Source organism: Hermetia illucens, chromosome 5 (assembly GCF_905115235.1).
Source record: "Hermetia illucens chromosome 5, iHerIll2.2.curated.20191125, whole genome shotgun sequence".
NCBI classification, from domain to species: domain Eukaryota; kingdom Metazoa; phylum Arthropoda; class Insecta; order Diptera; family Stratiomyidae; genus Hermetia; species Hermetia illucens.
Genome location: NC_051853.1, coordinates 109,828,122 through 109,853,500, shown reverse-complemented (window position 1 = coordinate 109,853,500; position 25,379 = coordinate 109,828,122).

The following is a 25,379-nucleotide window of genomic DNA, read 5'->3' as shown; positions in this document are numbered from 1 at the left end:
TTGTCACTATATGTTGACAATGAAGATGCAATAGACGGCTTGGAAAACCACTCCTGCTCATCATAGACTAAATAAAAGATATACTGACTGTCCTGCAGTGGTTAATGAACTAACTACAGAGAAGCGTATAGCTCAAAAACCATGGCAAAGAGACATTAAATTGAAAAGGAAAAACCCCTAAACTTTCTGGCAAACAAGCTAAAAACCTTAATTAGCAAATATAGTAATGAATCCTTCAGAAGCCGCATCTCCAATCTTACAGCACGAAAAGACACGGGCTCTGTGGAAGGCCGCGAAATATCACACGCAGACAACAAATTCTACATATTGAACTGGAAAACGAGCAATGGGTTCGTTCTGCACAGGATAAGGCAGATTTCTTCGTGAAGCATCTAGAAAGTACCTTCCAGCCTCTAGAAACACAGACGTCTACACGCTTAACCCCAGTCAGAAACGTGGACCTTTGCCCAGTACGCCGCGTACAACTAAAGGAGCTGAAGATTGAAATTAAAACAAATGTGACTCCTAATAAGGCTCCTGGCTATGCAGTTATTACAGGGAGAATACCTAAAGAATTGTCAGAAAAGGGTTCTAGTCAAATTATTGCAAATAATTAATGCAGATTTCAGATTGTAATACGTCCCTCGACAATGGAAAATGGCCGAAGTTATAATGACCCCCAAACCAGAGAAGGATTCAAGTAGAGTTGAATCGGATCGAATATCGCTACTCCCTACTACAGTCAAGCCATTTGAAAAGCTTTTCCTTCACAGACTGAAGCAAATCAGGTATAAAGGGTTTTGTGTATTTCCTTTATAAAGACATTTGAGTGTGAATTTGTCCCACTAGAGAATAGAAGAAGAAGAGAACATCCACTTTCGGGTGATATTGAGATTCAAAATCTTGAATTTCCAAAGAAGTGACTTTGACCTATATAACTTTGTTAGTAATAGCGCGATTGGCACGATTAAACTCTATATTGCTGCAACGTGGTGCTAGGATGAACTTACGAGGGTTCTGCAGTTAATTACTGAAAATTATAGTAATATACTATTATTAACTTTATTTGAAGGGATATTGATAAGGAAGGTATTTCGGAGCCTAGCCACCATATAGTGGCAGCCTCCTGATTTTTTTCAGAATTTTCGGTTGAGCAGTTTCTGAGAATGGTCCCGTTAAATAAATGATCACCTTCGACCCGCGAACTCCCCGCTATTCCAATAAATGCCAAAACTAAGATCAGCTTCGGAAAGTACTAACCGAAACCTTTCATTCGATACCCCACGTGATTATATTTGGTGAAAAAAAATGTACCTCCCCCTTTTGCATGTATGGGGATCTCCCCTTAAATTCGACCTAACAAAATGTAACTCACTATATGCGTGAGCGTTCACAGTTCCCACCTTTTCACCAAATTTGGTGTCAATTGTTGGTTGCTACAGTCTCTGAGAAAAATGCGTGTCACGGACGGGCAGACAGACAGTAAACCGATTTTTATAAGGTTTTGTTTTACACAAAACCTTAAAAAGCAGGTATGCTCAGCCATTTTTCTCGATGTAGCCCAGGAGTTTGATAAGGTATAGCATCAAAGTCCGTCGTATAAATTGCATAGGGATTTTCCAGAAGAATTTTTCGATACGACAAGATGGGCCACAGGCGAGTGAGGTATTTAGGCATGACACTCGATGTTAAGGTCAGCTGAAAAAGATGCATCCGAAGAAAGGAGGTCGGGCTAAATGTCAGTTACTGGCTGTTGGGGAGGAATTCCCAGCTAATCATTGACAACAAGCTACTAATTTATAAGCAGATTCTAAGCCCCATATAGACGTACGGCAAACAGCTATGGGGCTATGACAAAGAATCAAACCTGCAGGTCATGCAAACTTTCCAAAATAAAATGAAGCAGGCGCACCTTGGTTCATTCGTAATGAGGATCTGCAGTCCATCTGAAAGTATGGTTGGTTAGTGAAGTCATCAAAGACCAACCAATTAATAATAGCCACCGACTACGATCACATTAAAATGACGAAGATTGACTCATATCGCTAATATAATGAGGCGACTGAAAAGAGTAAAGCCACATGATTTGTTAACATATAGGATGCCTAAAGATATAAACTACTGCGGAACAGCCAGTAGCTCAGCGAAGCCAATCAAAAGGCAGGGGTGGGACACAGGGTCTTCTTCCAATAAACACAAGACTTAAATATGCAAAGAAAGCTCCTGGGTGGGGAAGTTTCAGTCGTAGCTAAGCGAGAGGAGGTTTTAGCGGATAAAAACCTCACATTGTCGGGGATTGCAATAATGCGAACGCTAAGATTGGTCTAAGATTTCCACCTCCAAAAAGGAATCTTACGGTCGTTAGCCTTTGAGAAATGTTTTTTTCCATCAATAGTTGTATGCGCCATTATGATCATATAAGCTGGGTATGCCGTCAATCCGTTTATTCGCTCCCACAACCAAAATTATAGAGGGCGACACACATAATGGCGTACTTTTACTCAGGAAAAGAGTCGATAAATAAAAAGAAAGGCTGGCTCAAACAAACGGAAACTTTGTTAACCATGGTTACCGTTAAAACAAGATGCATGGTGTGGAAGAAGCTTTCGAATACGAGAAGTCTTCTCATATCCCTAAAGCGGCTTAATCCAGATAAGGTGGAAATATTTCTGGAAAAGTATTTAGACACGATTATGTTGATATAAGATTGTATGAAATTATTACAGTATGTGATATACGTATAATTATGTAAATACAGTGGTAAACCCTGTCGGCGCTTGCAGATTACCAAAATATTGCTTTTTAATTATACAATTAGATACGGTATGATCCAATTCTGAAGTTATTAACTTGCATCTCTCTCGATTTAATAAGCTCGTTCAATAGGAAAGCATTCAAAATCATTTCACTAGACTCATACCTTGTTGATTAGAAAGTTCATCTGATGTAACGGCAGAGAAATGAAAGGACCAGATGCAGTGTGAATCGAAATAAATTGCATGTGTACAGTCTCCTCCGTGGTCGCAATCGTTGGTTAGTGAGGCTCTCCATAAGATTAATATGTACGACACGTTGCATTTTTTGGATTTCTATAACAATAAACGCAAATTTCAAATTTCATGAAGTTACGCCTTCTACATTGTAACTGACTTGCCGTCTGAGCTAAGCCAAGGAAACTCGCAGATAGGAGAAGTGCGCAGAAAGTTGGAAAACTATAGATACATTTTCCTCAGACCAGTAGTAAGCACTTGTCGTAATAAAAAGCTGATGTTAGCATTTGGGATTTATTTTATTTCATTTTTGGAATTTCGTCTTACAAGTGCAAGGGTGTCAGAGTTCATAAGTTTTGGACTGCGAAGATGGTCCACTTGAGGGCCCTTCAGGTGTAAATAACAGAATATAAACGAAAAACGCACTTTCGCTAGGTCAGAAAACTTTCTCAACACACGCCTGTACCCTACGGAAAAGAAGATCCGCGGATTGGTGTAAATCTTTCTAGCAATTGGTGAAACCACAAATAAACGTGTTTCGACCGATTAAATTGTGATATGCGTTTTGGCAGTGACTCCTCTAAATTTCGAATAGACGGCATGATGCCATTTCACCCACATCAGGTTTTCCCGACCGCAACCGTGAGAGATTTTTTTGTCAACCGGGCTTAGTGTGAGGCCATCGAGGCGTCTAAGTGTTTATAAATAGTCTTAAGCGGTCACTTATTTTATCTTTTGACGAATGAAATTTCCGGATATCTTGAAATGTTTTTCAGTAAATCATAAAAGGAATTACCAATTACCAAGAGCAATTAGCACATTAGAACAGGTGTAATTTCTTCTGGCCAGCGCAGAAAAACGAAGTGTTCTTGTGAGCGCTTGAACGTGTTTTTGTTACACTTAAGATCGGGTTTTGAGAGGTAAATTTAATACACTATCCACTTTTTCGGTGGTTATCAAAGTTTTTAGAGTTACATCCGCTTACACCAGTTCTCAAGCTCCTATTCAGGAGTGTAGGTATACGTGCATCTATTTAATATAGGTTTTATTGGGTACCACGATTGCCGAAAATAATGTAGCTTAGAATAAAAGCAATTAACATCCGGGAGGAGAACGATCGTTCAATGCCGTTGACATCTTTATCGATTGGTAGAACTCAACTTTTTGCAGAAGATGCTTAATAGTTTAGAGAAGCAGTATTTATATTTGAAAAAAAAATTCAATCTACTTTGATGGATTGGCTAAAGAGCTCTCATTGAAATACTTTTGCTGTTCAAGAGTGCGACACCTTAAAGAAAGACAGTTAATGACGACAAATATCTTTCCAAATTTGTTTCACTATGGAGGGCTGAATACCTTTTGAGTAATCTGGATAGCAATAGTTTGACGATTAACTTTTTCTAATTAATTCACCGCAAACTGTATAGAAAATTCCCTTTGTAATGGGATACTCTCGGTATCCATGCGGCATTTTGGGATTCAGTAAATGAAAGGCTACCATGCATAATTATAGCTGCATATTCAGAAAGATATGAGAATAGAAGACCCCTTCAATATAAAGGGTCGTGAATGGATATATTCGACGGAAGCAGAACAAGCTAAGGCCAAATCTTAGGTGCTGAAGTTAGCAGCGAGTTTTGTTAGCACCCCCACAATGAAAAATGATTAGGTGAATACCTCATTGACATATACAGGGTGTTCCGTGTACTATGGTGGAAATTTTGGTGGTGGATAGTACCACTTGTTTCAAGAAAGTTGGTCTAGAAATGGGCACTCTATCTTTAACCGAATTTCACCTACCGCTGCTGAATTAACAAAGATTGGTTTTTTCCTCCAATGTATCTGGGTGTAATCTTGGATCCAAAGATAAATATAAGATTGAACATAAAATTGCTGGTTAAGAAAGCCTGTATAGCCTTCTATGCCTCCAAGACAATAGTCTTCGGCCGAGGATGGCTCTCTTTGGATGTACACAGCTGTGGTGCGTCCCATCCTAACGTACGCAGGTGCTATCTGGGATTTGCAGTCCTGTCCGGCATACGTTCTTATTTTACTCCTGCGTCTTCTTCTAGACCCCCACATTAAGTATATTGCAGCGTGTAGTGCCGTCAGATTATGTGAAAAGCAGTGAAGCCTTACGGTCATAGTTACATCCTAGACGAAGTACCTCGGGAAATGTGGGCATTCTCCACGGACTATGCCACACGCAAGCTGAACTTCGCGAGAAACTTTGCTGTGGACTTTCCAACCCGGAAAGAGTGGAAGACCCGCGGCATGTTGTTAGACTATGATATAGTGTTCTTCGCCGACGAATCAAAGATGGTCTGCGGAGTCGATGTGGGGGTTTTCTCGAATACACACAGTATAGCCTAGTCGTATGGTCTGCCAGGTTCCGCCAACATATTCGAAGCGGAAGTACTGGCGATACTTGGATCCTATCGATGGTTGGAGCACGATCCGACCCCCAAGCGTAAGCCATTTTGACCGGAAGCCAAGCGGCTACTAAGTTCTCATCGACGGTATCTTCCAGGCTGGTGGGGCAATGCAGGAACGCATTGAACAGTCTCGGCGGCACGGTCAAGTTCACCCTCCTCTGGATTCCCGATCATAGGGAGATAGAGGGGAATAAGCGAGTTGACGGATTAGCCATGGGGAGCTTTGCTTTTGATAGTCCTCCCTTTCCTTTCGAAAATGATGTCAAATCTGGGATTAAATGATTGTGACAGTGAGAAATTGTAATTTTTCTGGAAAGGTCCAGTTGTGTTACGGTAAAAGATAGAGTGGCCGTTCAAGCGATATTATCCATCATTAAAATGTCTACCATTATAAACGGGACCCCCTGTATACACTCGTCTGCGGATAAATTGCAGGTAAATTGAATAAATAATTGTATGTAAATTAAATGCCGCTGGTAATAACGTGCACACATATCCACCATATTGTACACTAACCCCAAATTTCGTTAGCACATACATACACATGTCTGCCTCGAGTCATTGATGCTGAAATATAAATAACCAAAAAAAAAATCAGAAAGGAAAACTAAAATGTCTCCATGGAGCCCGCCGTTCATATAAGTTCACTTGTGGTTATCACGTCATACACGTCTTAGAGAGCAATCAGTCTACGTGAAATGCGTTACTTCGACCTTTTATAACTTTGCTAATAATAGTTAGATCGAGTTCAAACTTCCCAGAGTTGTGTTCTTTATTACCGGTTATAACGCTACTTTTTGTACTTCTAGGATTAACTTAAAGGAGATTTTTGAGTAAATTTAAAAAATATGGTCATATACTATTATTAACTTTATTTGGGCAGATATCGAAACAGTATTTTGAGGCCCAGATTTCATATAAATGTACCATTGTGATTTTTTTCAGATTTTTCGGTTGGATAGGTTCTGAGAACGAGACCCTAATTCACTTTTTGGGGCACACATTTTGAGCCTTCACTCCCCTGTATTTCATCCAATATCAAAAATAAGATCAGTTTTGTGCTAATCGAGCGCTTTAATTTGATACCCATCATCATCATCAACGGTGCAACAACCAGTATCCGGTCTAGGCCTGCTTTAATTAGGAACTCCAGACATTCCGGTTTTGCGCCGAAGCTCACCAATTCGATATCCCTAAAAGTTGTCCGGATAGCTGAGTGGTTAGAGTACAAGGCTATCATACGGAAGGTCGCGGTTCAAATCTTACTGGTGGCAGTGGGAATTATATCGTGATTTGACGTCGGATACCAGTCGACTCAGCTTTGAATGAGTACCTGAGTCAAATCAGGGTAATAATCTCGGGTGAGCGCAATGCTGACCACATTGCCTCCTACAGTGTACTGTAGTGTACGGTTACGGTCTTGAATGAAGTGCTCTAACACACTTCAAGGCCTTGATCCAATATGAATTGTTGTGCCAACAATTATTATTATTAAAAGCTGTCTGGCGTCTTGGCCTACGCCATCGTTCCATCTCAGACAGGGTCTACCTCGTTTTCTTTTTCTACCATAGATATTGCCATTATAGACATTCTGAGCCGGATCATCCTCATCGATACGGATTAGATTATCCGCCCAGCGTAACTTATTGAGCTGGATTTTATAAACAACCTGACGGTCATGGTATCGCTCATAGATTTTGCCGTCATATAGGCTACAGAATCGTCTATCCTCATGTAGGGGGTCAAAAGTTCTTCTCTCGAACGCGGCCAAGAATTGAAAATTGCTAAGAACCCAAGTCTTCGAGGAATACATGAGGACTAGTAACATCATTGTCTTGTACAGGAAGAGATTTGATCATATGGTGAGACGTTTCGAGCGTCCGCGGATTTCACCATCGAAGCTGTTATCGGTTGTAATTTTTGACCCTAGATAGGGGAAATTTTTAACGGTTCCAAAGTTTTAGTCTCCTATATTTATTATTCTCGTTTGCACAGTGTGATTTGATGTTGGTTGGTTGGTTTTTGGTGCTGACATTGCCATATATTTTGTCTTGCCTTCACTGATGTACAGCCCAACATATCGCGCTAATCACCGCCTGCTCGATCTGGATGAAGGCAGTTTTTACGTCAAGTTATTCAGCACTTCATCAAAATACTTAACCCATCGCTCCAATATGCCCATTCTGTCGGAAATCAAATTTTCCTCTTTGCCTCGGCAGGATGAGCATCGAGGTGCATAAAGCTTCATTCTGCTGACTTGTTGGTAGAACTTCCGCGCCTAGTGTGGTTGCTCCCTGCAATTTTCGAGTTCACATACCTGTTAGCTCTTCCAGGCTTCCTTTTTCGTTGCTTCTCCGCACGACGCAGTTCGTGATAAGTCTCCGCGCGTGCCCGCGTTCTTTGAGAATGCAATATTACTCGGTATGCGGAATTCTGCCGTTCCGTTGCTAGCTTACATTTATCGTCGAACCAGCCGTTCCGACCTTTTTTTGCGACTCGGGCCAAGTACGTTTGTGGTCATATTCACGGTAACGTTCTCTAGGTGGCTATGGAGATCATTCGTTAGTGCTTCATCTTCAGGACCTCTGTTGACTGGGGTTATTGCAGCATCCATTTCCCCTTTATAGGTGATACGAACGGCTGTGTTGTGAATGGCTTCAGTGTTAACTGTCACCTGATTGTCAAAGGGGATTCTGGGTGGTGTTGTTATTCGATCACGGAGCGCCATGCCAACCGAGGCTGAGAGGGGGCGGCATACGATCAATACGTGGTCAATTTGGTTGAGAGTGGTGCCGTCTGGAGAGGCCACATTTGTTTGTGGACCGCTTTCCGCACTAACTAGGAACTTCCGTTTCACTTATGTTTTCAAAGCCGAAGCAGCAGCTTTCATTTTTTGGTTGACTTGGAAACCTACTCAGAGGACATAGTTTACTGGATGGCCACTATAATACATGGTGTAGTGACCCTTCTCCAGGAAAACGTATTTTCTGCAACGCTGTTACTGCTTGGCAGCTTCCTCTCTGTACAGGGAGCGCACGTTCCATGAGAAAATGCGTGTTCGTTGCCAGTTTCGTCGTTGTGTTTTCAGTCCAGTTCGAGGTTCCTTTTGTGGCTTAACAACAGGTAGTTTTCCATGTAGGGTTGCCAGCCCTACCCAACCCCCAACCTGGAGGACAAGTTGGTACGATTTGTCCCATTTTTCTTCGCGGGAGACTAGACTTCATTCTTCTCCGTCTGCAGCTTTTCGTTAAGAAAGAGCTCCAAGCGGTTACCACGTGGATGTGGAGATAGGGTTTGGTAGTAGAGCTCTTGGAGCTAGTACAGCACGCGTTTCCCAGGTTTTATGGTATTGGGATTTATATTAACTTTTGACACTGATACACAACATGACCATCTTCTGTTAACAAAATGTACACTCCCCTTTCGCATATATGGGAAGCCCCTCCTCAATCCCAACGCAAAATGATGCCACTCACTGCATTTAAAGGGACACACAGCCTATAGGTTCTCACCAAATTTCATGACAATCAGCGGTATTGAAAACCTAAATATTATGTCATCCTAAACAGATAAAAATTGGTTTTTAACGCATGCTGATGTGTACGGGTGTATTATATATACGCACATACCTATCTAAATTGATAGCAAGCCCCTTAATATCTCCGTTTTACTCCATGCGCTAAAAGATACATTTGCACATATACAATTACAAAGGTTAAATAACGCTGGTGATATATATACGGACACTATTCAAAAACCTTATTAACGTATAAATATCTTTATATCTGTCTCGAGTAATCGATACTAATATACAAATAACTGAAAAGAGCCAAGAAAGCAAAACTAAAATAGGTCTCGCGTTCTTGTGGGCTCACTTTATATCATGATGGCATTACATTCGTCTTAAAGTAAAATGGAGTCCTGGGGAATATAAAACTTTGACCTTTCATAACTTTTTTAGTACCAGTCGTATTGAGCGACCCCTTTTCGTTTGATATCCCACATGATCAAATTTTGTACAAAAAATCACATTCTCCTGTCGCATATATAGGAAGCTCTACCACGATCCAAAAAGTAAAGATCTAAGGGTGGCGGGCATATCAAAACCGCTTCACGTCTCTCTCGATGTTCAGCAAGGAAACGCCCTCTCACCATTCCTCTTTCTTCTTGTTATGGACACTGTCACACGGGACATCCAACGTCCAGCGCTATATACACTATTTTATGTAGACGCAGATCTATGTAAAGCCGATTTGAATAAAACTGAATTTTCGGCGACCGATTCTAATGAATCAGACACTATGACTGTCAATTTATTTATTTACTTATTTAGCGGACAACAAACAGAGTAAACTCCAATAACTTATTGTCCTCAGGACGAGAAGAAAGCAAAAATCTTAGCGTATGCTTAAAATTACTTAAAGGGGAGAAGTTAAAAGGACCAAGCTGTTGTGCGTTGTAATTTCGGTAAAGCCTAGGAATCGAAGTAGATTTCGAACTCTGCGAAGGGCACGATGAAAATATCTGCGTTACGTGTGTTATAAGACGCAGGACGGCAGGTCCTGTCGTTAGCCGCGGAGCAGTGTCAGGTCGTTGATAAAAAATAACAAAGGGCCCAGAATAAATCCCTGTGGGACCCCAGAGGAGGGGGAGAAGAAGCGGGAAGTGCAGCCGTCAAAGGAGATGCGGCAAGTTGGAAAGGTAAGAGGCGAGCCATGAAAAAAGTGGTATGGGAATGCTTAGAGACGATTGTTTGGATAGTATCTTGTGATTTACAGTGTCGAAGGCTTTAGCGAAGTCAATGTAAATGGTATGTATTAGACATTTGGCGACAAAATTGGTAAAGTCAAGCAGATTGGAGGTGGTGGACCTACGCTTCACAAAGCCGTGTTGCCCTTCCATTATGTGCTGGCCAAAGTGGGCGAACAACCAGTCGCTGATATATCTTTCCCAGATTTTGGAACAGGAAAGGAGGAGGGAGGGACGGTAATTCTCGGCAAGCGTACGATCGCCACTTTTGTGAATAGGGATGATGAGAGCCTCTTTCCACAAACCTCTTCGAGGTTTTTGTTGAACATATGAGATAGGGTACGGGAGATGGACTGACTAGTTTTGAAAGAGGTTTAGAAGACCACACTAGCCAGGGCCGACATTGGCATCAAATTTGCCAATGAGGTACTCGACAGGAAGAGGGGTGAAAAGACGAATGGTAGGCGATGCGGAGCAGACTACATCCACTAACGGGAGGGATGCGGAGGAAGGAGGGGGAACATAGACTGGGAGAAAGTAGCGGCAGAGTAAATCACAAGATAATTGGAGGAAGTTAGCTGAGGATCCAGAGAATTTAATGGACGGAGCGGAGAGCTGGGCAGGACAGTGGGAATTGCGAATGTGGGACCAGAAAGGTTTGAGGTTTCCGCGCTTTAGTGAGTCTTTAACACTAATCAAAAACTCGTTTCTGGACTTACGTACTAAGGATTTAATCGAGGATCGCAGAGTTTTGAAAAAAAAAACATAGTTAACATAGGTTCTAGAAGACAGGAACTTCTTCCTCCTAGCGTGTTTTTGACGAAGTTTTTTGTGAACATCAGTGATGAGGAGACGTAGCAGGATAGCAGATCAGATAGTTGATTGCCGCCAGGATTCAGTTCAGACTTTACGAAAGTTGAACTTGGTAGGCTTGAACGCGATAGGAGAGTGGAGTCGGGATATCTGAACATCGAACTCGAGAACAGGATGATGAGCGTTAGGGGCAACGTAAGAGGGGGCATGAGGGGATTGGGAAAAGAGACGCACAGGGTGGTTTGAGAGGGCAAGGTCAAGGGTGCGATCTAAGTGGTTTAACAGGACTCGTTCTCAGAATCTATCCAACCGAAAAATCCTGCTGCATCTAGGCAAAATCTAGGCCTCAAAATATATTACGATATCTGCTCACATAAAGTTAATAATAGCATATTACTATATTCTAGAAATTTACCAGAAAACCTTTCTTAAGTTAATTCTAGAACCACTCAAAAACGTATCATCATATAAAGTGAACTCATATGAACAGCAGAATTGAAGTTAGGAGATATATCAAGGAATAATTCGAATTTTTAGCTGCGAACAGGTTCGCAAGGCGAACACAAAACCTCTATACTCGAAGCGTCCAGTTTCAGGTATGTCGAATTGTTTTTTGATTTTCATTCTTTATTTTTCTATGTTTGCTCTTATCTAAACATTTTCCTCATTAATTTTCCCATTTATTTTTAAGTTTTAGTTTGATGCATATCAGTTTCACTTTATTCATGCAATTTGAATTGACGTGACGCCTTTATCTCGTATAAAGGATTCTTCTCATAGGTTACTTATTTAAAAAATTGACATGCAATATTTTTAGGAAAATAAATGGGCATTGGTATTATCTGCAACTATAACGCGTGCTCTGTGCACCGAACCCAGGACCACGCATAAAAGTATAAAAGTATGCAAAATGAAGATAAGCGTTATTTCCATCTTATTATATAAAAATATCTGTCTGTCTGCTTGTCACAGCATTTGATTATGAAATGATTATAAATGTTGACGTGAAACTTGATGGGCATAGGAATTTACGATTTTGTGCTGAGTTTAAGCGGAGCTCCCCATTCGAGCAGAAGAACGGTATATTTTTGTATATGTAAATATAGCCGTGTGGGATATAAATAAGAAAGTTTAAATTAGGATTTTTTGGAATTGGCATTACTTTTGAGGAAGATATCCTAAGAAAACAATAAAGTGATTATAGGTCGAACTTACATTGCTACGGTCGTTTTCTTCTTTTTTGCAAGGGTCCGTAGAATGTCAATATTACCAAAAGGCTATACACACAGCGAGAGCACGTTTATTAGCCATAAACCACAGTCTAGAGCCCCGCTTAAGCCAATGAAAATTGGAAAAAAAGCCAGCGTTCGTCACACTAAGCCTCTTACAGAGGAAATTTGCATACCTTGAACGTAAAGCTTCCGATTTCCGACTTGTTTATAGATAAAAGTGGAATCTAAAAACAAAGTTTTTTTCAATAGATTTAGTTATGAAGCACACCGATATCGCGAATAGATTTATGCAAAATTTATGAGGGGCGTTAGGGTTAAAATTTATATAATAATTTCTGTTCTATTGTCTTTTTTTTCCATTTCAAAGTATTAAGTTTATTTTAAGAAATGTTGCTCACTTTTATTCGGTAGATGGATCTTATCCCAACACAAAATCATCATAATGATCAACGGCGCAACAACCGGTATCTGGTCTAGGCCTGTCTTAATAAGGAACTGCAGACACAAACCATCCTCGTCCATCCTCATGTAGGGGGCCAAAAATTCTTCGGAAACAGAAAATAATATCTTCAATTTGGAAAGAATCTGGTGTGGAACAGTCTAGTCGAGGCAAGACGGAAGCACTGATAGTTTTGCACTTAATGTAACTTTAACCACCAGAACGTAAGTGTAATACAATAACATCAGTGATTTCGTACCGCCAATAGATTGATGTCCGGCCTTAGAGTAGGTATTCATTCTGACACGTGGGGGCTAATATTTGCAGTGCCTTCAGTGAAAAATCCGTGATAGCTACGAGGAGTGATAAATCTTCCATAAATGAAAACACGAAGTTCTATTCCAATAACTAAGCATTTTTGAAAGCTTCCAATGATCTTTCTTGGGGGATAAATGTAACAGTTGTTATGGGTACTGGGCAATTAGGCAGTATCTGAATAATCTCTCACTCGGGCACCACCATGTCGTGGCGGGCGGCCTGTGATAGTTTACTACTATGTAGACAAAGCGGGTCGAAAAACATGTGAAGATGGAAACAAAGGATTGTAATTCTCCAAGCGGTAAGAAGTCACCAACTTCGAATCCACCTGCGATTTTGAGAAATCAGGTCGTGGCCGAAGCACGGATTTTAGAAGCCTCACCAAATTCATGTTCCCTAACGAGAAATCTGTTGAGGGCAGGCTCTCTACTTCAATGGGAAACCTGCCCCTGATGTCTACGGCGCAGTCAGCATGGTACAGCAACACGCTTAATGAGAGGAACTGGAAACCTGACTACGGCCAGTCTCTGGATAACACTGTTGCCTCACTTTTCCAAAAAACGGGAGAGAAAGGCTCGGCAGAAGGAAACTTCAGCCGTAAAGAGCAGGGACTACAGACTTGCCTGTCAGAACTTTCTCCGTCTCTACAAGGAAAAGCGGAAGAAAGAGAAGCTGGTGATGTGGACGCAACTGGTCTATTTCTGGTAATTAGAAACAAATCCATGCAACCCGGACACCAAGAACCTGGGAGGGCTCTCAGCCAATGACAATGGACGGCACTGTGAAAGAAGGCGAAGTTTTATGAGAATAAGGACATAGGGGTTGCTAAACCACCAAGAGTGGCGACATCCAGACAAATCGGACGCAAGAAAGCCGAACTTTCGGCGGAAGGTAAGGTGGGATCCACGCTGAACACAGCAGACTTTTCAATGAGCGGCGATTTTCATATTAGACTACACTTACGTCCACAAACATAAAAGACAGCCAAATTAACCTACAGCATGCCAAAGTCTTTTCCTATCTATTGGCAGCACGGCTGGCAAAATGAGACTAAGAACTTCTCTAAATCCCACACTTTCAGAGTGGTATGAAGAGGCTTGCCCTATTTCCCGAGGTCAAGGTGCTAAAATAGTTTCTTGTGGAACCGGGCACTGCGAAAATTCAGGATATTAACCAGGCGACTTTTGAACAGTGCTTGTAAAGGCAATAAAAATGAAGACTGGTTGACTGGTTAAAATTTCGGAACACAGCACACAGCATGACTATAAGAGGCTTGCTAAGTGTTCGAAACGAGTTTCCTTTAGAGTATACTGTGAGGAACTGGAAAGCAAAAGAGAGATTTCAAGGCTGCGCAGAGTAAAAGCTAAAAGGGATGAGTCGGCCAAGTTGGGCTATCTTAGAAAACCCGATGATATTTTCGCGCACTCCAAACTGGAATCAGTACAGACCCTTTTGGAAGTACACCTTCCGCGAGGACTAGTGAGAGAAGTGGAATGGGAGAAGTTGTCGGTTCCTACAACCCCTTCAACAAGTAAGCGTTGCAAGGTGAATTGGAACACTGCGAAAATGGTTGTTACCAGGGAAAAGTAAGAGCTGTCATACTATCGTTTGAAAACTTCAAAGCACCTGGCATGGCGGGAAGCAGCAGATGTCCGGTATATAGGAGGGAGCTGAACCGCACAGGAAAATGAGATTGATACAAATCAATCTCAATCATTGTGAGGCAGCTCAGGACCTGCTCTCGCAAACCATTCGAGAGTCGAATGTCGATGTCGCGGTTATTTGCGAGCCGTACAGAAACTACGGCGGTGCGACTTGGGCGGTGGATGCGTCTGGTAACGCGGCAATCTGGGCGTGCGGAAGACAGGCCATTCAGGAAGTCATGGCCCCCCCGGCAGCCGGTTTTATAAGGACGAAGGTCAACGGTGTCCATATTTACAGCTGCTACGCTCCTCCTAGTGCAACCTTAGCACAATATGAGGAGATGTTAGACAGTCTGGTGTTGGATGCTAGAGACCGCAGCCCTAAAATCATTGCGGGCGATTTCAACGCGTGGGCCCTGGAGTGGGGAAGCCGATCGACGAACACCAGAGGTCAAATTCTGTTGGAGTCATTTGCGGAGCTGGACATCGTGCTGGCCAACGTTGGATGCGTGCCCACCTTTCGAGGAAGAGGGTCGGGTTCGATCGTTGACCTGACATTTGTTAGCACTTCACTGGTAAGGGGGATGGCTTGGCAAGTGAGTGAGCACTCCACCCACAGTGACCACCAGGCCATCTTCCTCCACATTGGGAACCGGGGAAGCAGTCAACGACGCTCTGGAGGTGGAAAGGCTAAGGCGGTTGGCTGGTCTATCGGAGCTTTCGACGAGGAGACATTCCTGGCCGCATTGGAGGGAGCCCATGATCCGGATGGAACAGCGGTGGAAAGGGCCACACAGCTGTCTCAGCGTGTAACCGAAGCATGCGACGCTACGATGCCACGACGACGTTTGCACCACGGCAAGAGGCCAAACTACTGGTGGAACACGGAGATCGCTGCCCTGAGATCCTCTTGTCTCCGAGCGAGGAGACTTTCCCACAGGACAAGAGGAAGGCCAGAGCACCAGGAGCGTGAGGAGGAATACAGGGATCTGCGAAGCAACCTTAAGAAGGCCATTCGGAGAAGCAAGCGGGAATGCTACCAGAAGCTCTGCGTGGAGGCTAATACGAATCCGTGGGGTACAGCCTACCAAGTTGTAATGAAGAAGATCCGCGGGCGAAAGTCACCTCAGGTGACATGCCCACGGCTCTTGTTGCAAATAATTGCAACTCTTTTCCCGCAGCAGGAGCAGGACGAAAGAGAACCCCAACTGGCAGCTCAGCAGGACGTCTTCTCGATCCCTGATGTTACCGAAGAGGAACTTTGGGAAATCTGCAGACGTATTGGGGACAGCAAGGCTCCGGGATTGGACGGAATTCCGAACAGGGCTCTGAAGGTGGCGGTCAAGGCCAGACCAAGGTGGTTCGCAAGCACATTCGAATCGTGCATGGCGGAAGGAGTGTTTCCCGCCCAGTGGAAGAGGCAGAAACTGGTCTTACTACCGAAGCCTCGAAAACCACCCGGCGTGCCCTCTTCATATCGCCCTATTTGTCTCTTAGACACCATGGGGAAGATGTTGGAGAGGGTGATATACAACAGGCTGCTCCCGTTCATCGAGCTTGCGGGTGGTCTTTCAGAGCGGCAATATGGGTTTCGGCGAGCCCGTTCTACGGTCGATGCAGTAGCAAAGGTCGTGGAGTTGGCTCGAAATGCAATGGCCATGGGCAAATGCTGTGCTCTGGTGACGCTGGACGTCAAAAATGCTTTTAACTCAGCCAACTGGGGCTGGATTAAGGGCGTTTTGGCCAAACTGGGTGTTCCTAGCTACTTGGCTCGGCTCATCGAAAGTTACTTTTCGGATAGACTTCTCTGGTACGAGACGGACGACGGGCCGAAGGAGTACATTGTGACAGCAGGTGTGCCTCAAGGTTCTGTATTGGGACCGCTGCTGTGGAACATAATGTACGACGGAGTGCTTGGCCTTCGCGTGCCGGAGGAGACAACGCTGATTGGTTTTGCGGACGACTTGGCGGTAGTTGCAATTGCAAAGCATCCCGAGGACGTGGAGCTTTATGCAAATGAAGCCATTCATACCATCAAGTCATGGTTACGAATGGTCAAGCTGGACCTGGCGGACGAAAAGACGGAGGCGGTCCTCATTACCAACCGTAGGAAGAACAACACGGTTACCATCCGGGTTGGTAATCGTGAGGTCGTCTCAAAATCGGTTGTCAAATACCTGGGGGTGATGATCGATGCCAAGCTGAGTTTCAAGGGACACTTGGATTATGCGCGAGAAAAGGCAGCAAATGCCAGCTCATCCCTTGCAAGGATGATGCCTAACGTGGGAGGGCCGAAGTATAGTCGCAGGCTACTCATCGCGGGAGTGGTGAGGTCGATCCTGCTATACGCGGCCCCTGTCTGGGCGGGAGCGTTGAACCACGCTGTCAACCGAAGGAAGATTTGTTCGGCATACCGGCCAATTGCGCTAAGGGTGTGCAGCGCATTTAGGACGGCGTCGACGGAGGCAGTGTGTGTTATCGCAGGAATGATCCCTATAGATCTTCTAGCGAGCGAGGCACACTGGCTCTACGAAAAACGGAAGGCAAATCCAGCAGAGGTGAATGCGGATTTCCGAAAAGCCATCAGGAGAGAGTTGTGTGGCAAGTGGCAACAACGATGGGATAACTCCGACAAGGGCAGGTGGACCCATACATTGATCCCGTGCATCGAGAAATGGGTCAACCGAAAGCACGGAGAATTGAATTACCACCTGACACAGTTCCTTACGGGACACGGTGGCTATAGGAAGTACTTGCATCGCTTCGAGTTGGACGAGTCTCCCAACTGTCCTGAATGCGGTGCTACACTCGAGGACCCGGAGCACGTTATGTTCTATTGTCCCAGATTTCTGCAGCAGAAAAGGAGGTTGAACAGCATCTTAGGGGCGGACATCGAGCCCTCCAACCTGGTGGAAGAGATGTTGAAGTCGGAGGAAAACTGGATGGCGGTAAATGAGGCAGTAGCCGTGGTGCAGACAAAACTCCTGGAGTTGGATCGAGCTCGGAAGGCGGCGCGACGGAGACGTGACATGGACGAGCTGGTATAGCGAACCAGAGCCTCCCCCGCGAAGTAATACTTCACGGTGGTCCCGCGGGGAGGGGCGGAAGAGTGGGGGTGGTTTTAGTGGGTGTGAATCCCACACACTGCTGCAACCTGGCGCAGCAGCGTCTTTCTAAGATTTCCACCTCCATCCATAAAAAAAAAAAAAAAAAAAAAAGCACCTGGCATGGATGGCAACTATCCAAGAAGGCTATGGAAAGGTAGTATGCTATACCTATAGGGGCTACGTGCCTACCTCTTGACAGAAAAGTTTATAGAGACTGGTTGAGCGTCACATTTGTGGGAACACACACATTCCGTACCCACTAAATGAAAGCCAGCATGCTTTTCAACGTAGAAACTCTTATGAGTCTATTCTGCATTCTTTGGTTTCAAAGATAGGTGATCGAACTCTGAAGCGAAAGTACCCAATGGCGGTGTTCGTGAACATTGAAACGTTTGACTGTGCACTTTTCGAAAATTTTATGATACGCTAGAGTACACGGTGTTAAGGATAGTTTATTTAAGTGGATATTATGCAATGATTGCTGTTTGCCGAAGTAGGTGCAGATTGCTAACAGCGGAAGCAAAGAAAGACTGCCCCCAAGGAGGTGTCCTATCTACTGTGGAGTATGCTAATTGACTCACTACTATGCGAACTGACTGTGCAAATTGTTGGTCGGAATCTCGGAACGATGTGTAGAAATACACAATGTACCGATAATTTGATTGACAGTTGGTGCCTCAGACATGGGCTTTTAGCGAATCCAAATAAAACCACAATCGTATTATTTACAAAAAGGAGAAAAATCGATGGACTTTGGCTCCCAGAGATAAGAGGTACAAACTTTCAACTCTCCGAAGAAGTAAAATACCTTGGACGCACTCTAGATAAAACCCTTTTCTGGAACAAATATGTAGATGTAAAATTGAAACTAGCTCTCGCTGTCTATGAGCTGTGTCAATAGGTTGACGTTCCCTTATGCATCCGTAATGTGGTCGGTTAAGGTGAAGCCAAAGCCAAAGCCGCACAGCCAAGAACTGCGTGTCCAGATATTACAGTCGCCATGAGCACGAAGTCCTGGCCAGCTCTAAATGCATTACTCAATTTACAGCCCCTGCATATATTCGTTCAATGCACTGCAATGAGGGCAGCTCATAGACTAATCAATTTATATCTATGGGTAACCAACGGATGTGTGGGGGGCACAGAGCATTGGAAGAGTTATTGGGAGAACTGAATCCTGATTCTTGGGTCCCCATACATCTGTTTCACGTTGAAGAACATGCAACCCTAAGGGCGGGAACTTGGGTGATTGGCGAGCAGTTGAAGTGCACATCCATCGCAATCGCAAGCGATTCCCCGGCTGCACTGAGGGCGTTAAGTAGTCTTTCGATCACCTCGAAAATCGTTCAGGAATGTAAAAACCATTTGAACCCTATCTCTAGATTTAATACGGTGGAAATACTCTCACAGGCTATAAAAAGCTTCAACTATGACGTTCTGCGTTCAAATATGCTCACCAAAATTCTCGCATATTCCAACTTCAGCGATAAAGACTGGCCATTCTGTAGCACTGTGTTATTATTCTTTGGTAAGTCTGCCTTGTGCATCAGTGAATCATTAATTAGGTTGCCACCAGAGTACTTTTTCCTACATAGTACATAGTCAATTTACATTTTTCTCTAATCCATGTCAGAGTGGCCACCACATTCGAAAGAGGCACTATAAGATCTGGCTGATTGCTGAAACTTGGAAGCGGATTCACAAGCATAAGGAACTGAATGCTCTTATTGCCTCTACGAGTGGGGGTGACGATTAAGCGCTTGAGTTCCGGTGCTCCCGCAAATCGCGAGAGGCGCAACATAGCATGCGCCTTAACAAAAGGGAATTTACAATTACGCTGCTCAGAAGCTGCAGCAAATAATAATGATTTTAGTACGGTATACCGAACAGGAAATGTCAACGAAACTATCAACCTTGCGTCATCCATCGGAATTTAATCTCTCGTGTACGAAACGGTTAGTCAAAATATGCGTATACAAGCCAAAGACAAGCAGCACATCCCGGCCATTAATGCAGCCAAGCCCGGTGAAACCACTTGGCTTGAATGCCTTCCCACGAAACGACTCTGCAGTTTCTCTAGAGCTACTGTTTCCACTTAAGGAGATATTTTGCAGTGAGTGGAAGGAGACACTAAGACTCTGAAACTTGTGCCAGTCTTAAGTGTGAAAATTGGAGTGCATCCCTAAATATAATGGTTAAATTTATCCTGGAATGAATCAAAGAACGGGTCGAAACCTTGACGAACAGAGGGCAGCCTGGTTTCCGCTCTGGATCCTCCTAGACAACAATAACAGCTTTCGGATCAGAACAGTCTGTGTAGTGTAGATTTCCATTTCCCCCTTTTTTTGCCGAGAAGACTTTCGGCAGTTTTAAGAGGAGGTGCTGTGTGAGGAAGCGCTGCCCCAAGATACATTTGTTAGAGGAATTCGAACTATAAAGCAGAGTCTGACAAAGCTGTCTTCTGTCGCCAATAATACCCCTTCTCGTGATCGGTGAGACGTTTCATGCTACCTTGTCCGGAGGATGTGAACGGCTTTTACGGAGCAAGACATTGTTCCCTAAACATTTCGACTACACTGATGACATCTGCTTCTTCATTCATGGAGTCCTGGAACTTGGCCAAGTAGTTCTTGGGTTGGAAGAGGAGGTAAGCAGAGTCGAACTGAAGATAAATATTAAGAAAAGCGAGGTTCTCAGTTTGACCATATTTCTGCCGATGGTGGTCCCGAACTTTATATGATCACCAGTGTTACTAAAAAGTGGTAGTATCCGCGGCTTCGCAACATAGGCAACATTTTCTTTGCCTTGTGTAGGAAAAATTTGACGGGAGAATGCATTTAATAATATGCAATATTCCTGCGTTTTGTTCCGTCCTAATACTCCTTAGATTTCCCAATTTACCCCTTTCAATTTACCAATTCCTATCTCTAAATTCCAATTTTAGTTTTCAACTTGAACATTTAACTTTTCAAATGAGTAATTTAATTTATTTTCCAAAAACCCTAACAACTGGTCGCTTTCGCCCAACCTCAAAAAATTATTTCAACTTCCAAAAATTCCACTACTATTTCTCATATAGTACGAGAACGGTGACAATAAATGTTTAACTCATGGGCTTGTACCTAACTTTAGAACATTGTTGTTGTTTTCGCAACGCAACGTTCCAACATAGAGAAGGAATCACCGTGTTGTTGGGATGCAACTGCTCTAGCCGTTCTTTTGGTTCTAGGCGACTCATGAAGTTCTCAGTTCAGGGTGGCGGAATCAGGATTAGGGGGACCCAGACCGGCTAAATAGATGGAAGCTGATCAGCTGGACAGGGGATTGGAGTTGATGCTGGGGGAGTTTTTTGGCTCAGAGCAGAGAAGATCTCTTTGGTACTTCGGGTGAAGTGAAGTCTGCCATAGTTGTTCGTTGCAAATTATTTTAAAGATAACGACCTTAAGGAGACGAACGGTCTGGAAAAGAAGGAAGTTCATTGAGGCGTGGCGTTTTTGGCTGAAGTGAGAATGCGAGACTAGAGGAGAAGTTTTGAAGTGATTATCACTTGTGACCGTTTCGTGGGAACCAGGAGTTTTTTCTGTGGGAATTGAAGAGTGCGACAGGCGACGTTGGAGATATCATGCTGGAATATAAATGAAATTGAGGAAGGGAAACAAATTGGTAGCGAGTGAGTGGTGTAATTAAAGTGCCAAGCGAACCCGACTTCAAATGGTCAAATTGGTAACGTAGGAAACTATTTAAAGAAATATAATTATAAATTACACTGAATAACAACAGAGGACATAAATTCATAGAAGTTAATCAGAAGAAGAAGGTTTATTTATGGAGGTTTCGTTCCTCAAAGTTCCCGATTGGTATGCAACTAGGCACAATCGAATAATTAATTTTGGGTCCATTTTACAGTTGGTGACGTTAGTGATATTTCTACCATAAAGTGATATGTAGAAAGGAATGATTGGAAGAAAACTGGAAACTTAATTGTACAGGCGCTTAAATCCTTGAATCAAGACCTTACATTTTGGATTCATATTTTTCTCATGCTTCTACCGATATGTTGTATTCATGTGAACCATCCTATAGTTCTGGGTGAAGGGTGTTTAATCTGACTCTTATATATTTATTGATTATAGTACATTATTATTTTCTTTTGATTTATTTTATTTCAGTCAAATTTTTTTCTTTGCATCTATCACTTTTCATTCCTTTTATTTTATTCCCGGTATGTCTATACCCCTTTTTCTTTTTAACTCTGCAAGCTTATTTTCTTATTCTTTTTTTGACAACTTTTACTGAATCATTGTTTCTTTTTGTTAATTTCTATTTTATTATTCTCATTTTTGATATTTGTTGCAAATTTGAGAAGGAACTAAAACTCCTTTTCATCATCATCAACGGCGCAACAACTGGTACCCGGTCTAGGCATCCCGGTCTTGCGCCGAGGTCCACCAGTTCGATATCCGTAAAAGCTGTCTGGCGTCCTGGCCTACGCCATCGCTCCATCTTAGGCAGGGTTTGCCTCGTCTTCTTTTTCTACCATAGATATTGTCCTTACAGACTTTCCGGGTGGGATCATCCTCATCCATACAGGCTGAGTGACCCGCCCACCGTAACCAATTGAGCCGGATTTTATCCACAACCGGACGGTCATGATATCGTTCATAGATTTCGTCATTGTGTAGGCTACGGAATCGTCCATCCTCATGTAGGGTGCCAAAAATTCTTCGGAGGATTCTTCTCTCGAACGCGGCTAAGAGTTCGCAATTTCGCAATACATGAGGACTGACAAGACCATAGTCTTGTACAGTAAGAGCTTTGACCCTATGGTGAGACGTTTCGAGCGGAGCAGTTTTTGTAAGCTGAAATAGCCTCTGTAGGCTGACAACAACCGTGCGTGGATTTCATCATCGTAGTTGTTATCGGTTGTGATTTTCGACCCTAGATAGGAGAAATTGTCAACGGTCTCAAAGTTGTATTCTGCTATCCTTATTCTTACTGTTTGATCAGTGCGGTTTGATATTGTTGGTTGGTTCGTCGGTGCTGACGTTGCCACCATATATTTTGTCTTGCCTTCATTGATGTGCAGCCCAAGATCCCGCGCGATCTACCGCCTGCTCGATCTGGATGAAGACAGTTTGTATGTCTCGGGTGGTTCTTCCCATGATGTCGATATCGTCAGCATAGGCCAGTAGTTGGGTGGACTTAAAGAGGATCGTACCTCTTGCATTTACCTCAGCATCACGGGCATCCCCTTGTCGTAGACCGTTGTTGATGTCGAATGGTCTTGAGAGTGATCCTGCTGCTATTATAGCCATGTACAGTTTTACCCTGGCTATGCTATCATAGGCGGCTTAAAAGTCGATCAATAGATGGTGCAACTGTTGTCCATATTCCATACTCCAAGTTTTTCTATCGCTTGTCGCAGAGAGAAAATCTGATCTGTTGCTGATTTGCCTCGAGTGAAGTCTCTTTGGTATGGGCCAATGATGTTCTGAGCGTATGGGGCTATCCGGCCTAGCAAGGTAGCGGAGAATATCTTCTATGATTGCTGCATTGTGTGATATCTCCCTTTTTATGTATGAGACAGATAATGCCTCGTTGTCAATCGTCAGGCATTGATTCACTGTCCCATACCTTCAGCACAAGTTGATGAACCATTTGGTGTAACTGGTCGCCTCCATATTTAAACAATTTGGCTGTAATTCATCGGCTCCTGGCGGCTTATGATTTTTTAGCCGATGAATTGGACGGACTGTCTCTCCTAAACTTGGTGGTAGCAGTATTTGTCCGTCGTCTTCAGTTGGCGGGACCTCCAACTCGCCGATGTTCTTGTTGTTCAGTAGTTCATCAAAGTACTCAATCCATCGCCCCAATATGCCCATTCTATCAGAAATCCGATTTCCCTCTTTGTCTTGGCTGGACGAGCATCGAGGTGGATAAGGCTTCATCCTGCTGACTTGTTGGTAAAACTTCCGCGCCTGGTGCAATTGCTCCCTGTACTTTTCTAGTTCACAGACTTGTTTGGTTCTCTCTGGCTTCCTTTTTCCGTCTGTGAAGTCGCTTCTCCACCAGAAGGAGTTCGTGATAAGTCTCTGCGCCTGTCCGCATTCTTTGAGAATGCAACATTACTCGGTATGCGGCATTCTTCCGTTCCGACTCCTTTTGCGGCTGGGGCCAAGTATGTTCAATGTCTGCCTGCCGGCCACAGCCGATTTCCTCGGAAATGGCTGGTTCGATTAGTACTTTTCGAAAATGATCATATTTCTGATATTTAGTGAAACATAGGGTGCAATAGTATGCCCCTAAAAGTGAAACGGGTCTCGTTTTCAGAACCGATCCAACCTAGAAATATGGAAAAAATCACAGTGACACATCTATATGAAATCTAGGCCTCAAAATACATCCCGTTCTGATGTCTGCACAAATAAAGCTAGATAGTCTACAGTCGAAATCGTTATATCCACCGCTCAAGGGACTGGGAGTTTTGGTTATTATATCCAGTACGTCGTTTTAACCCGAATGTCCAAATTTAAGAGTCAAATCATTTAATTTCGCAATAATTAGAAAAAAAACCAAAAATATTTAAATATTTCATTTGTATGTGACTTAGAAATTTGGCACTTTCTCTCAGTTGATTCGCTGTCGGTTGATCGAGAAAACATGTTACCAACGTTACTCTTAACTTCTTGATTTAAGATTTTCTTGTCGGTCAAAATTCCGGAGGTGTGCGCTTCGTCGTCAACTATGACAACATAAACATAATCGTCATCAAAATAATATTACGCAAGTTCTAAGTCTCTTACATTTATACAAACTCTTTCCCAAGCTTTGCGCCAAGCAAATTAATGTGCATATTGTTGTCAGATTCAATTATTATCTTCAGAATTTAAAATTATAATATATAATAATATATATAATAATATATATAATAATATATATAATTAATATATATAATTAATTTATAACCGTTCGATTCTGGCTTTCAGACCGCATAGAGCAGGATGTACTGGGCAATAATCGACTAACAGTTATTTTTTTTCCTTATTTTATCTAGTGTTCGATCCCAGTTTCGAATATATTTTTCAAAAAGAATAGATATCATCCAAGTGCTTGAATTACTCTCATATTGTACCAGAAATAACCTACTATTATCAAGAATTGAGCATTCTTATATTTTCCAATAACTATCTAGTTCTCTTGCCTCCGTCATACTTGCTTCAACCAAAAAAGTTATCCTATACCTGCGCTCATTTTCCCATCGGTATACTTCTCTCCTCCGCCAAGTGTAAGCTTGGCAAATATCCCTGTCAAGTCAATGTTATAAATTTGGTTATCTGAATAACTTTCTCGGAGCTTTACCCAAACTATTCGCAGCCAGTATCTCAGTGCGATTGATCAAGCATTAGCAAGTTCCCCAAAGCATTTTCCGGGAACGATTCCGCGACATAAGCGAAAACGTCGTATTCATCCCTGTGAGGACACGAAATCTGTTTTACACATTGGTTTTGCAAAATCGATTGCTTTCTTTTGGCACTGTCTCGGGTTTTATACCATCTGAGCAATGTTTCCTCAATATAGGGGTGTGCCCTGGATTTGATCTTTTTAATTTTTAATCTAGCTTCATCTAGTTCTTTATCTATTTTTTTCTTTTGC